Source organism: Hemiscyllium ocellatum, chromosome 47 (genome assembly GCF_020745735.1).
Source record: "Hemiscyllium ocellatum isolate sHemOce1 chromosome 47, sHemOce1.pat.X.cur, whole genome shotgun sequence".
In the NCBI taxonomy this organism is placed as follows: Eukaryota; Metazoa; Chordata; class Chondrichthyes; order Orectolobiformes; family Hemiscylliidae; genus Hemiscyllium; species Hemiscyllium ocellatum.
Genome location: NC_083447.1, coordinates 28,375,454 through 28,391,317, shown reverse-complemented (window position 1 = coordinate 28,391,317; position 15,864 = coordinate 28,375,454).

Here is a 15,864-nt window from a genome sequence, read left to right as displayed (position 1 = left end):
CACTCCCGGCACCTACCACTGCAAATGCAGGAAATGTAAAACTTGCGCCCACACCTCCACACTCACTTCCCTCCAAGGCCCCAAGGGATCCTTCCATATCCGCCACAAGTTCACCTGTACCTCCCCACACATCATCTATTGCATCCGCTGCACCCGATGTGGCCTCCTCTATATTGGGGAGACAGGCCGCTTACTTGTGGAACGCTTCAGAGAACACCTCTGGGCCGGCCGGACCAACCAACCCAACCACCCTTGGCTCAACACTTTAACTCTCACTCCCACTCCACCGAGGACATGCAGGTCCTTGGACTCCTCCACCGGCAGAACACAACAACACGACGGCTGGAGGAGGAGCGCCTCAACGTCCGCCTGGGAACCCTCCAACCACAAGGAATGAATTCAGATTTCTCCAGTTTCCTCATTTCCCCTCCCCCCACCTTGTCTTAGTCGGTTCCCTCAACTCAGCACCGCCCTCCTAACCTGCAATATCCTTCCTGACCTCTCCGCCCCACCTCACTCCCGCCTATCACCCTCACCTTGACCTCCTTCCACCTATCCCACCTCCATCGCCCCTCCCCCAAGTCCCTCCTCCCTACCTGTTATCTGAGCCTGCTTGGCAAACTCTCCTCATTCCTGATGAAGGGCGTATGCTCGAAACGTCGAATTTCCTATTCCTGAGATGCTGCCTAACCTGCTGTGCTTTAACCAGCAACACATTTTCGGCCAGGATCCTCATTAGATTCCTGAAAGGTTGCCTATGTTGACTTAATGTTTTTTTTAATCTCTCCAGACTCCCCAGATTCCTCCTCTGATAGGGATGTGAATACCTCACCAGTCCTACCTACAAGTTTCCTTTGGATCAACAAAACTCACAATGCTTCTGGCCACTGCATTTGTTGAGCCACCTTTTCAAATGAGACGAAAAGTCATCACATTCTTCTCATCAAGTTGAGGCAATGCTTGAACATACTCAAACAAATTCTCACTAGGCTTCTGACTACCAGGAGTTGCTCATCCGCACTCTCTTCCTTACTAAGCCTACCCTCAGTCGTTTTCTCCAGTGTTTAACACTGACTTCCCTTTTTAAATGTCAGTTTTTGCTCTTCAAAAGCTCTCTGTTTCTCTCTCCCCTGCTGCTTTCTCTTTTGCCATTCTTTCTTTTTTCCTCTCTTTTCCCCCTTCTTCTGCAATTTATTGAAAGTCAAATGTTTCATTTTGGCTGCCCTTTCCTTAAGTCTCGCCGCTAACTCAAGATATTTCATTTGCAACTGAATTCTTCCCATCTCTATAGATTCGGATGGTTTCTCCGGAAAGTTTAATTGACGATCTACTGCTGTAATTACCTCTCCTTTCCTCACAGAAGCAGTCAGTTCCAATTGCAAATTGGTCTTATTCAATTTTTGTAAAATATCCAAAGTCACTGCATGCACACCGAGGAAACGTTTGGCGAATGAAATTGCCATTACTATTCGAAGCTTTGTCAACCCAGTCAAATGAATACCCGAACTAAAGACACTAACACCTCCCACTCGCTGTTGAAAATCTAGCAATGAGCCCCCAGTCTGTTATGGACGAGGCTAGACCACTCAAAAAATTCTTAAGTAAGCAGCCCAGAGCATAACTTTGCAGTTTGTTTTGGTAATTATCCAATGAAAATTACCCGGAGTAATTTAGCTAGGGTGACTCAATTCACAAAATTACACAATGAAACACAATGAACAGAATAATGAACCCTTACAGAATTCAACCTATCCAGCTAGACTTAATTATGCTATTCCAAATACACACAATAGTCCCAAAAATCAAACTCACTTGAAATAACGTCATAATGGAATGCATGTTTCCAGACTGAAGCTAAATGGCAGAAAAGAGACAGAGTTTCCACACAGCTCCCAGTTGAAAATCCCAGTTCAAAACTCAACTGAAAACTGCTCAGCTCAACTCAACTCAGCTAGCTCAGCTAAAAGAGTTGACAACTCCCCGTTCATTATACACGTCACTTCGAAAGCATGACCACTTTGGCCTGTAGTTTCATCTGTTTACATATAAATAAAAGACCTCTGAAAATCCCTTTTATGTCTGTACCAAAACCACACTGATCATAGCCTGGCCCCGTTTTACTGATGCTCGATAAAAAAAATTAAGGACAGAGTCTACTTGAGCCAATGAACAGCTTTTAGCAAAAAAGAAGGATTGGTTTGTGACAGAGAAGACAGGTTAGTGTTATGTATGGAGGTCAGAATCTGGTGGGAATCGCTAATACTGTCAGAGTGTGGCTGATGACAGATTTGTGAATAACATGACGTTCAATGCAAGGTCACACACCAACTGTACATCCAGACGGTGATAGTTCATTCAGAACCTGGAGCTCTCTCTCTCAACCAACATGGAGGCTCCATAGAGCTCTGTAAATTATCACAGAGTCATAGAATCCTATAGCACAAAGACAGGCCATGAGCACAAACTCGTTCATGCTGATCAAAATGTCCATCCATGCTTACCCCATTTCCCTGTGCTTGGTCCATGTCCTTCTAAACCTTTTCTATCTATATATTTGTCCAAATGTGAAGACACATATCATGGAAAACATGTTATATCTAATGCTATCCGTGTTTTGTTTTGGAAATAATGAGTGTTGATTGATAACACTCCTGTGTAAATGCAATCACGTTTTTATTCTTTTTGTAGCGTTACAGATTAAACACTTATTTCCTTCACACCCTCCTCATGGTACCATCACTGCACGGAATTGTCTGATGAAGCTCCATTACACAATCTCTCTGGAGCAAGAAGATCATTGATTATAAATGAAAGAAAATACTGCCTCAAGTACACTCCACAATTCGGGACGATGTCTTCACTCTTATACTTTAATCATTTTGTAATGAACGATACTACTGATTACTGTGCTGATTACTTACTGAGTCATGGAGTGATACAGATGCACAACATGGAAACAGATCCTTCGGACCGACCCGTCCATGCCGTACAGATATCCCAATTCAATCTAGTCCCACCTGCCAGTACCTGACTGCTCTGTAGGGTTTCTGTTAGTGCCTCATGATCAAAGACATCCAGCTCCTTTTCACCAAGAGCACTTCCCATCATCTCTCCTTCTCAAAAATACAAAATGAGAAGGATTACACTGTTTGCCAATCATTTATTTGCCTTATGAAGCAAATTCACACCAACAACAACATCACTATTGCCATTGGAGTTGATTGGAGATACTGAGGAGGCGATTATCCTGCTGTATTATCTCTGAGTATGAATCCAGGGAATCAGGTTATTATCCAGACACCGGATCCGAATCACACAATGGCAAATGTTGGAAATTGAATTCAATAAAATATCAGCAATTAAGAATCAAATGAAACAATGAAACCATTGTCGATTGTCCTACCTCGCACCCTCATGACCTTCAGGAAAGGAAATCTACATTCTTCATCTGGTCGGGCTTACATGTAACTCCAGACCCACAGCAATGTGGTTAACTCTCAGTTGTTGTTTGAAATGGCCAAGCCAGCCACTCAGTTATATCACTCACTTCAAAGCCTCAAAGAAGTGAAACCGCATGGACCTGAGCACTGACTACTTACAGCCCACGGACTGCAGTGGGTCAGGAAGGCAGCTCACCACCACCTTCTCAAGGACAATGAAGAAAGGGAATTAAATACTGGGCCAGCATCCAATTAATACATAAAAGAAGATGATCACACTCAGGGAAAAGAGAAAAACCGACATAAATAATGTTAAACAGGAACTTGGACATATACCTTACATGGTCATTATTATCAGTAATATGGGAACAGGAGAAACATAAGTAAGGTTTAATTTCATTTTTTATTTCCATCCCAGCTGATCATCAACAATTTCTTTGCTTCTTTCTCTCTATCTCTCTCTTTCTCCATCTATTCAACTCAGTCCTTCTCCCTTTCAAAACAGATGTCGGTGTCACCAACATCGATCACGCTATTTCCCAACTGTGTTCAGTTCTGATGTATGGTCATTAGAATCGAATTGCCAATTCTATTTTTCTCTCGACCCGAGGGGGCTGCCAAATCTGCTCAGTTTGTCTGGCACTTTCTCGTTCTTTATTGTTTCTGACCTGTTGCATCATTCTTTGCTTTATTTAACCTTTAATTTTGTTATTACTTGGAATGTCTGTATCACTGACAGGGGCAGCATTTTTTGACCTAACCAAATGTCATTTACTGTGAGGTCATTCTTTCAGGCAGGACAGAACCAAGCACATTGCTGTGGGACTCACATCAATCTTAAGCCAGACCAGATAATAACGCAAGTTCTATTTACCAAAGCACATCAGTGAAATAGATAAACGTATAGACAAAATGCTGGAAATGTTATGGATGTTATTTCCAATTCCTGTCTTTTGTATTTACTTTCTGACATCGTCTCTGGTGGGATGTGGAATAGTATCTTTCTGTGTAATAGCCTATGCATATAATGGTGACTGGGCATATAATCGAGCTGGTAGTGGATAGGTTTTGTGATGGACAATATACCGAGACACAAATTAATTTTATTTCTTTAAATTCGGGATTGTGAACAGTTTCGTTCTCAGATGTTTGTGAGGGCGGGGTTGTGGGCGGTTCTGAAATTTGTGGGTAATAAATGGAATTTGCGTTTGAAACTGAAGACAATAGTTTCTGTCTTTGTCAAATATCGATAATAGAAATAGCAAAGATCATTCCAGACTATTCTCAGATGTTTAAATCTCCTTTTTCTGTCTCTGCAGCTGCTGATCCCTTTGAGCGTTGGAGTTAATGCATCTTCTGCTACAATGGCATAAACCATTGCAAGAGGCCCCTTACTAATAGGAGATGGAAAACATCCAGTGACATAGCTAGGATCCATGGAGACGAGCATCACTCACAGCCGCAAATGTGTTGCTGGTCAAAGCACAGCAGGCCAGGCAGCATCTCAGGAATAGAGAATTCGACGTTTCGAGCATAAGCCCTTCATCAGGAATAAGAGAGAGAGAGCCAAGCAGGCTAAGATAAAAGGTAAGGAGGAGGGACTAGGGGGAGGGGCGATGGAGGTGGGATAGGTGAAAGGAGGTCAAGGTGAGGGTGATAGAGTTTCTGTGCAGAGGAGATGACCTGGGGGGTGCAGTGAGAGAGGGACTCACTGAAATCCTTGTAGAGGGAGGAAGGGAGCTTCTTCAAGGAAGGCATCCTTGTAAGAGGATTCGCAGTAGGTTAAAATCTTCGAGTAAAAAATGAGGTCTGCAGATGCTGGAGATCACAGCTGCAAATGTGTTGCTGGTCAAAGCACAGCAGGCCAGGCAGCATCTCAGGAATAGAGAATTCGACGTTTCGAACATAAGCCCTTCATCAGGAACAAGAGAGAGAGAGCCAAGCAGGCTAAGATAAAAGGTAAGGAGGAGGGACTAGGGGGAGGGGCGATGGAGGTGGGATAGGTGGAAGGAGGTCAAGGTGAGGGTGATAGAGTTTCTGTGCAGAGGAGATGACCTGGGGGGTGCAGTGAGAGAGGGACTCACTGAAATCCTTGTAGAGGGAGGAAGAGAGCTTCTTCAAGGAAGGCATCCTTGTAAGAGGATTCGCAGTAGGTTAAAATCTTCGAGTAAAAAATGAGGTCTGCAGATGCTGGAGATCACAGCTGCAAATGTGTTGCTGGTCAAAGCACAGCAGGCCAGGCAGCATCTCAGGAATAGAGAATTCGACGTTTCGAACATAAGCCCTTCATCAGGAATAAGAGAGAGAGAGCCAAACAGGCTAAGATAAAAGGTAAGGAGGAGGGACTAGGGGGAGGGGCGATGGAAGTGGGATAGGTGGAAGGAGTCAAGGTGAGGGTGATAGAGTTTCACTCTACAGCCACTGAACAAACAGTTCCATTTAACCCCTTTCAGTATGGTTCCTTCAGTTCACAAAAACTACTGGATTGGATTCAATGTTGGCACCATAGTCTATTGATCACATTTCCCATCACCCATTGCTCTCGTGAAGTTAGTAGTGAGGGAGAATGATGCATATTTTCTTATCGCAGGCGAGATGATTCTGCTGCGTTGTCCATTTGCAATACTGTAACCGGCTGAACCTCGCACCACCACCACCCTCAAAAACCACAATCTACATGCTGTTACCGTGCAGATCTCTCCTCGACTAGAACAAGCACCAGCCAATATGTTTACAGTGGATATATTTGCACTCCAATACATAGAAAATGTGAATTTGCCTGGACATTCCTTTAATTGGTCTAATAAGGCAATTTTGCATCTTCAACATTCAATGTGCTTCAGCACTTTTTTAAATATAAACTCACAAGAACCTTAACACGCTTTATTAAGCACAAGTTTCTTCCCATTCTCTTCATGGTAACATCATGCCAGGGTTTAGTCTGGTGAAACCCCTTTGCAGATTAAACCTGTACACAATACATCTAACAGTCTCTCAACAAAACACTATCATTGGGAAAGATACATTTACTCTGGTACTTTAATCATTTTGCATGACCAGCCACATATCATTTACTTACTGCTGTGTAAAAAATCTATTTGTGACTTAAGACTAAACACATCCAGGTCTGTTTCAACAACAGCACATCCCAACCTCTAACTATTTAATGAACATAAACGTGAATGATGATATTTGTTGTTCATATCTGAAATATCTTGCAAAGAGCTATTGGCCAAATACTGATCCTTCTGATACCCCAAAGTCTTCACTCCAGATAATTATACTACTCTCTCCATTCTCTCGATTATCCAACTTTTAATACATTTGGTGTATTACACCCCTACCTACCCATGGACTCTAACATTCCCCACTCACCTCTATTCAACTATGTCAACCGTCTTTTGAAAATTCAAATACTTCATTTCCACTGGTTCTCAATTGTCGATGTCACAACGGTCAACCTCCACAATATCCAACAGGTTTATCAAAGATCAAGATCATTTCCCCTTCCTGAATCTAGATTGATTGTTCCGAATCATGACATTACTTTCTAACTGTCTAGTTGTCACATTCCTTACAAAAGGTTCCAATGTTTTTCTTGCAGCTTACATCAACCTAACCACTGTTTAGTTTGTTGTTTGCGCTCTCCGTCCTGTTTTAAATATTTAGGTTTACAATCATTGCTTTCCAGTCTGGAGGATCCTTTCCAGAATCTAACCAGCTTTGAAGAATAATCTGTAAGTTGTTCACTAGCTCTACTGCCACCTCCTCAATACTCTGGGATGTAGCCCATCAGATGCAGCAACATACCAACCTTAAATTCAGTGAGGTTTTGAAAGACGTACCTTTTATTAATTCTAATTTCCTGCTGTTCCCCATTTTCACCAGTCACTCTGTTCCCCTGTATTTCTGGAAGTTTCTTTCTGTATCTTCCTCAGGGAGATGGACACAATATATTGTTCTCAGCGGACAGATGGGTTCTGTCAGCCAGTGAATATATCAAAGGACTACACTCCAGTGATGATGGATATGTTATTCACACCTGCCTGGAAAGTTCCAGAATTAATCAAGTTTAATTCATGGTTAGCATCAGCACGGTCCTGTCACTGGTGTGAGGCTACACAGTATACAGAAGGAGGGGACACAGCTCAGTGACCACCTCAATTTTGGTTTCATACCTGACACCTGGTCCAACTTAGACAAATGTCCCGGGAAATCCCAGGAAAGATAATGCACTGTCCTGTATCTCCCTATTTATAGAGCTTCCCTTCTGTGGAGCCTCATCTCCATTTGTTTACCATGGACCCAGACACTCTGTAAATGCAGTGTACAGAGTGGGGTCACCAGACCCAGCAGCTGACAATACAAACCCGAGATAAGCATCCACAGAAACTCCACTGATTTTCCAATGACAGGAGCAAGTCAATTCCCCACATGGAATGCGCACGCGCTCAGTGTTGAAAATTATTTCCACTCCTGAGATTCTCTTCCTGGTTGAGAAAGCCGTTGCATATCTGCACTCTCCCACACTAACAGTTTCTCTCTCCAAAGAATCAGTTGACAATGTAACATTACCTTTCTCTACATCTCAGCAACTACAAGGGCAGCACCAGTATTGCTAATGGATTTGATCATCACACTCAGAGGATTGGGAGGTACAGGGAACCTAACTCACTTTAAACAGGGACAAATCTAAACGGATGCAATATTCAGGAATATGGGAAAACGGGGAATAATTTGCCATTTTGTTTTCCTTTCAGTTCATCATCAGCAATCCCTTTGCTCACTTTTTGTTTCTTTTCCTCTCTTTATCTGGCCATTTCTCCACCCGTTCAATTTAAACCTGCCCCCCACCTCTCTCTCCAACCTAACCATCCATGATACCAGGATAAATAATATTATTTCCCAGTTTGCTTTCAGTTGTGAAACAGGGTCACTGGAATCAAACGGTTATCTGCATTTCTCCTGACAGAGGCTGCCATACCTGCTGAGATTCTCCAACACTTTCAGACGCTGGAGAATTTTATGTTCGATCTCTAGCACCCACCGTTCCTTGGTTTATTTTCACCTTTCATGCTGTTGTTTCTCGGGATGCCAGCATCACGGGCAAAGGCAGCATTTGTTGTCCATCACTAATTGTCTGTGACTACGCGGCCATTTGTCAAAATGAAATGGAACCCACAATGTTGTTGTGGGTCTGAAGTCACACCGAGTTCAGACGAGGTAATAATGTTAAGTTTCTTTAGCAAAGACTATCAGGGAAATAATGAAAATAAATTTGAATGGTTTCTGGTTTCCATAAGTGAAATTAGGTTTCAGTCCAATTTCATTCGAATTTAAGCTCTGTCATCGGCTGTGGTAGGCATTTAAACACTGCCTTGGATTCACAGCCCGTGCCTCTGAATAACCCGTCTAGTTACATGATCATTCTGATACAGAGTCCTTATTGCCTAGTCCGTATTCCTTAGTTCCTGCCAGAGAGAGATGGCGGGGATATCAGTTTAACTACCAACAATCAAATGGATTTTGGGGCAAAAAGCGAAAGAGAGATTGAGAGACAATTTCATGTAAGATCACAGGTTTCAGTATGCTGAAATGAAGACATTTCATCCTACAACATGCGCCAGTATTCCTAGGAATGATAGGTGAAGGGGATATTGGCGTCAATAAAGATGAGCGAGAGTTTTAGATGAACATTTGTTCTGCAACTTTGTAACTGGGTGTGGGTTCATCAGAGTCTTCGACTCATTGGGCTGAATCTAACAATAGTTTGTCTCAGTGACATTTTTATTGAGTGTGACAGAGGGATTGTCTGTACCAGGCTGACTGAATTTCATGGTGCTATCTTATCGAACTCACCACATTAACTACCCACTCAATCTCATAATGTTCCTCGCATTCAATGCCACCCCAATTCTCCAACGCAACATGGCTGGAGGGACTCACCATCGCACTGAAACCTCTGGCTATTCTATAATCACTGACACTTGTGCCATCTTTCAAAGGCCAATGGGCACACTTTTGTACTTCCTCAGTTTGGAGCCACCCTGCACAGGTGACCCCGAGCATGGCAGATAAGGGGAACTAACATCACGATTTTTCAACAGGGGCACAAAGCTCCTTGTGGATGGGCTAGTATAGGGGGTCCATTCTCTTCCCAGAGGAGGCCCGAGCATGGTCTGAGTTCACCACCCAGCTCAGTGCAGTACCTGCGGTCTCTCTCTCTCCCTCATACACTCGCACACACTTTAATATGAATTCCAGGTAGTGTTCCAAAGAATTCCCATTTTCGGATACAGGGACTTTGAGCCATTCAACCTCCTGGGTTCCTGCAAAAATATGCACTTATTTTATATCCAATCACAATTAGTAATTCTGGCTATTTCACTTTGTCTCACTTTATTGTATTCAGCCAAACACTGCTTCTAAACATTTGTTCTGTTATGAAATACATTTTTGAGCAGAGAACGTTTTATCCTCAGGTGTTATCATGACCGTTATCTGAATTGTACCATTTTCCTTGTTAGGAAAGTTTCTCTTGCCCTTTGCCTGTGCCTGTTTCTGTCTGTAACCGTTGCACTGTCTCCCACTCAGTTAGCTGGATGGCTGGTTTGTGATACAGAGGGAGGCCACCAGAGCAGGTTCAATTCCCCCATACTGACTGGGATTACCGTGAAGGGGACGCTCTCTCAGCAAAGGGCCATCGAGCATGCTCAATCCACTCTAAGCTGCGCATCTCTGTACTCTGGAGGAAACTGGAGCATTGGGAGTGAACCCACACAGATATGTGAAGAATGTCAAACTCACCTGAGTTTGGAATTGAACCCAGCTCCTTGGTGATGTGCGGCCGCTATGCTAACCACATATCCATCATAGTCCTCAGTTGGTTCTGTTAATAACTTGTAGCTGACTGAAGAAATCCAACTGGCTTATTCTGATAACTGAACCTGACCTAGTCTTAGACCTTTATCATCGGTCATATCGCCAACCTGGTTACATTTAAAATTTGTTGTGAGCAGTGGAGGAATGGGACTAGAAATGAAAATAGTGACACCCTCCAACCTCAGTCAGAACCAGAACGAGGAGGAATTCACGAATTGGGAATTCATTCAAGTGGGAATTCTCTCACCCAGAAGATTGGGAGGGCTGAATCTTTATATTATATCGAGGCTGACTTTGTCTGATTTTCCAGAGACAGGCGAATCAGGGATCATTGTGAAATCAGAGAAAAGTGCAGCTTGGAACAAATGAGATGAATCATAACCTTATTGATTGGGGGAATAATGTCAAAGGGCCGAATGGCCCAGTTATGTCTATCAGCCCTATGTTCTGATGATACATTTAGCCCTTCGGTCCTGCTGTGCAGGAGCAGATTGAGGCCACTTCGATGGTTTGGTATAGTTTGGCAAATGTATTGGAAAATCCAGGCTGGGTCAGGCAGTGACCCCCTTCCCCCATTCCCTCTTTTCAGGGTTCTCCTCTCAGTCACTTCTGCTCCTGATGTAGGTCATGCCATCGGACTGATATTTGTGGTACTCCAGTAGATACTTTTTCTTTCATAAAGTTCGATGAGGCGTGAGTCTCCGATTTCTAAGTGTTTACCAAGTGTCATCCCATTCTAATGCATTATCCACCATACTATGAGCTTCTGTCTTGCGTAAGAACCTTTATTTAGTGATATCTTGCGGATAAACTCTGGAAAGCCTCGTGTCTACCAGTTCTCCTTTATCAAGTCCACTTGTTACAGTCTCATGGATTTCCAGAAAAACTTTGCATGCTTTTACAGGCAACATATAGTTCGCCTTTAACAAGACCATGCTGACTCTGTGTGAAGCTTTACGAAATGCTCTGCAGTCCCTTACTTCATATCAGACTCTCACAGATTCCCAGCAATAATGGTTAGGCTAAGTAGTTCCTTCTTCCAGTCTCGCTCGTTTCTTGAAGACAGGCGCCACATTGGAGGGTCTCCAGTTTCACTGGAACACTCCTTTAATCCAGAGAGTTATGGAGTATTTCACACAGTGCCACCAGCCACTCTGAGACGACTTCTTTTAAAACCAGCCATGAATTTCTGATGACCTGTTTATCCTTGGTCTTGTGTGTTTGAGAAATGTCTTGTTCCTTCTGTTACAGACAGTTCAAGATCTTCCCTCCTATTACCATTTTGTTTATACCATTGAAATATTTACAGCACATTCCTCTGTGAGGAACGATGTTTAAGATACTGGTGTAAATTGTCTGTCTGTTCCCTGTATCCAGTTTTCCAGTCACACCCTCCAAATGTCCTCAATATACTTTCCTGACTTTCTTTATATCAAAAGATCACACACACCTCTTGAACTCTTCTCACATACATGGAAAAGCTCGTGCTGCTTGTTTTTATATTTCTTGTCAATTTGCTTACATCACATCTTCTCTTCCCTTTTCTTCGCTTTCTATATTCATACAATCATATCACATACAAGCACACTCTTTGGCCCAACTTGTTCAGGACGGCCAGATTTCCCAAACTAAACTATTCCCATCAGCTTGCATTTGGCACATATGCCTCTAAACGGTTCGCATTTATATGTTTGTCCAAATGTCTTTTGAATATTGGAGCTGTACCTGCATCTGCCAGTCTTCCGCTGGCATCTCATTCCATAAACACATTACTCTCTGTGTGAAAAAAAGAAGTTCCCTCTTCCTCCCTTTAAATTCTTCCCTCTTCCAGCATAAACCAATGGCTCAATGATTTAATTTTCCTATCCTGTGGAAAAGATCTTGGCTTTTCATCCTGACCATACCTCCCCTGATTTTGTAAATTTCTATAATGTCACCCCTCAACCTCCTACTCTCCATCTGATACTAACTTCAAGAACAAGCATTGAAAGTTAAGCACTGTAAATTTGAAACAATGTTAAAAGTGACAGGTAAACAGCCCTCTGCCCAAACTTCGTACTGTCATTTGTTTTCTTCTTCACATTACAATACTAAGGCAGCATGAAAATCTTACTTGTGCCAATAAGTCGGCAAGCACCTGAATTCCTTTGTGTGATTCCTGTGATGATTTCTCCAGTGAAAATGTATCTCAGGCCAGATCTATGTAATTCTACATGTTCAACATTCTCCCTCCTGGCCTCCATATGACTTTATGTGGTTGTGTTTTCTTTATCTTGCACTCAATAGAGAGAATCTCTAACCTCATTCTCATCTTAATTTAAATTCATTTTATATCATGTTCTCGTTCACCACAGCTAAAAGCCTATTCATCTGTTGTCACACCCTCAGTTCCCTGTCACCTACCCCCCCACCGCCCACCTCTGGCAAGGAACTAAAATGCCCAGTTTCCAATCCTTTTCAGTTCTGAACAAGTGTCCAGTGGACCTGCTTAGTTTCTTGAGCAATTTGTGTTTTTCAACATTATCCAAAGATGTGTGTTAAATCTGCTCAAAAGCCTGTCCAGCACAGAGCGCTGTACATTGGGAAGTGAACAAAAACGCAAAGTGCACAGGTTCATTGGCTCTGAAACGACATAAGGCTGGCATCACTGACGCGACAGAGGTCTTAATCATGGTCAGGGAGAAAAACAGAGGAAAAAACATTTACTTCAAACATAGAAGATGGTATTACTGGAAAGCAAATGATTCAGATCAATATGTTAAAGTATCTAAGTAATGTAACAAATTGGAAGCGTGACATCAGGGTGAGACCCTCAGCAGGATGAGATTATGGAACTGGATGTGTTCTCACATCAGAAACCAAGTTAGGTCATTGAGTACAGAGCTGATGGGTGAATGGGTCTCGGTGTGAACTGGGGGGAAGTCAGTAGTATTGAGTTGCAGATATTGCAGCTCACACTGGGTTATCATTTGATGCTGCAGATCTCAACAGCAGCCGTAACGGAATTGCATTCAAACACAATCCATAACTTTTACCCCAGGATAATCCATCATTATCCCATTATTATCAAGCCGATCTATGTTCAGTGACGAGTTTGGGGGAACATGCCAGAGTCAGAACCATGTGTATCTAAACCTGATGACAACCCGTTAAAGCAACCACACTTGACTGGTTACATTCCAAACAGCGGAATGACCATCTGATGGAGAGGGGGACATGATCCCAACACAAACTGATATGATCGAAACTCTGTAGTCAAGCCACATCCAATCATCAATGTCGATGGACTATTAAACAACTTACAGGAGGAGAGGACTCCACAAATATCCCTAGCCCTGCACATCAGTGTACAAGACAAAGTTGTAGTATTTGCAACATCCTGAGACAGAAGTGTTGAGTCGATAATCCACCTCACCCTCCTCATGATGCCCACAGAATCACAGATGCCAGTCTTCAAACAAATCGATTCGCTACTCGTGACATGAAGAAACAGCTGAACACAGTAGATATGACGACGGCAATGGGCCTGGATACCATTCCTGCAATAGGAATGAAGATTGTGCTGCACAACAAGCCGTGTCCCTGGGGAAGCTGTTTCAATCCAGCTCCAACTCCGACATCTGCCTGGCCAAGTGGAAAGTTCCTCAACAATATCCAATCCCACGACAAGGGAAGGACTACAGTCTGACCATTTACCACGCCCTCAGTCCCGTCACGATTATCACATTGGTGGGAGTGCTTTTTGACCGAGCTGTTAAGCAACACAGAAATAATGTGCTCTGTGTGGTTTCCGATAGATCCCCATGTGGAGATGGTGCTGTTGTGCAAATGTCACTGGATCACTGGTCCAGACCGCGATAATGCTCTGGCAGCTGGTGGAAGTTGCAAACAATTCACAAAATATCGAGACATAAAATCTGGTGCCAGTAATATTGGCCTTCAATCAAATGTCTATTGTAAACATCTGTTCCTTCCCCAGTGTACTTTCAGAAAGTTAATCTCCGGTGCTTCCTGGTCTGGCCTACAAGTGTCTCCAGACACACAGACATGTGATAAACTCTACAATGGTCTCTGATTCCGCCAAGCAAGACACTTAATTGTATCAAATTGTTCTGAATTCTTAAAGGATAAAATCATACAGAACACGGCAACAAGCTTGGTTTTGGAAAAGGGAACGGGAAACACAGTCCTGTCGACCAGACAGATGCTGCCTTAATGTTTGAGAGCTTGTGACAACAATGACAGAGCTTTCCCCCAGACTGCACAGAAAGATCAGGAAGGGAGCAGGGTATTAGGCACTTTTACCTTTCCTTGTTCTAGCTCATGGAGACAAGTTTACTTTTATAACCCTAGATAATACATTCTTCAGAAGCTCATCAATTCATGTCTTATGCTGCTCAATGATTGACCGTTCCAACCCATACAATCACAGAAGCACTGGCTTTGTACTGTCATAAATACAGCACGATCTACATTAGTCCCACTTTCCAAAATGAGGCCCATACCCATGTATGTTGTGGCACATCAAGGGCACAACCACGTATTTATTAACGGTTGTGAGGTTACCTGCCCTCTCAGAAAGTGCATTCCTGTCCACAACAGGCTCTGGATGAAAACCAATCGTCAAATCCTCACTAAACATCAATCCCTTCACTTTAACATGGTACTCTCTTGTTCTTCGCCCTTTGACTAAAAGGAACAGCCGCTGTCTATCCATGCTGTCCAAGCCCCTGGTAATCTTATCCTTCTGAAGCACATCCCTCTCAGCCTTCTCTGCTTCAAAGTAAACAACCCGAGCTGATTTACTCCCTTCAACGGAACATCCTGGTGAATCTCTACTGCACCCTGTCCAGTGCAATCACATACGTCCTGTTTTGTGGCTCCCAGAACTTTGGCCTCACCAAAGTTCCACATAGCTCTTGTAATCTGTGACTCCATGAATAAAGGCTATGTTTATGGTCGCTATGCTTTGACAACTTATCCATTAACTTGTTTAATCACATTCAGGGATGTTTCCAGCACCCTCTGAGCTTACTAGGACATTGCGTCCTCCCCTGTCTGGTTCCTTCTTCCAAAGTACATCACCTCATATTTATCAGGGATACATTCCATCGGCCATTGATCCACCCATTTGATCATTCCATCTGTATCTTCCTGTAATATAAGGCCTTCCTCCTCACTGCCAACCAACCAACCAAACTTTGTGTCAAATGCAAACTGATTTATCACACTCACCCTAAACCCCTGCAAATTCACAGCTGCATCATTTATGAATGCTACAAAGAATAAGGTTAAAAAATCACACAACACCAGGTTATAATCCACTAAATTCGCACGCACTAGCTTTCACAGCACTGTTTCTTCATCACGTGATTATGTTATTCGAAATGTCGTTAAATAAACAGTTGGACTATCATCGAGTGTTCTGTAAATTTTTAACTTTGCCCAAGCCAGTCCAACACTGGCATCTCCGAATCACAAATAAAATGGGACACAGCACTGATCCCTGTGGTACACGATTGGATACTGATCTCCAGTAAAA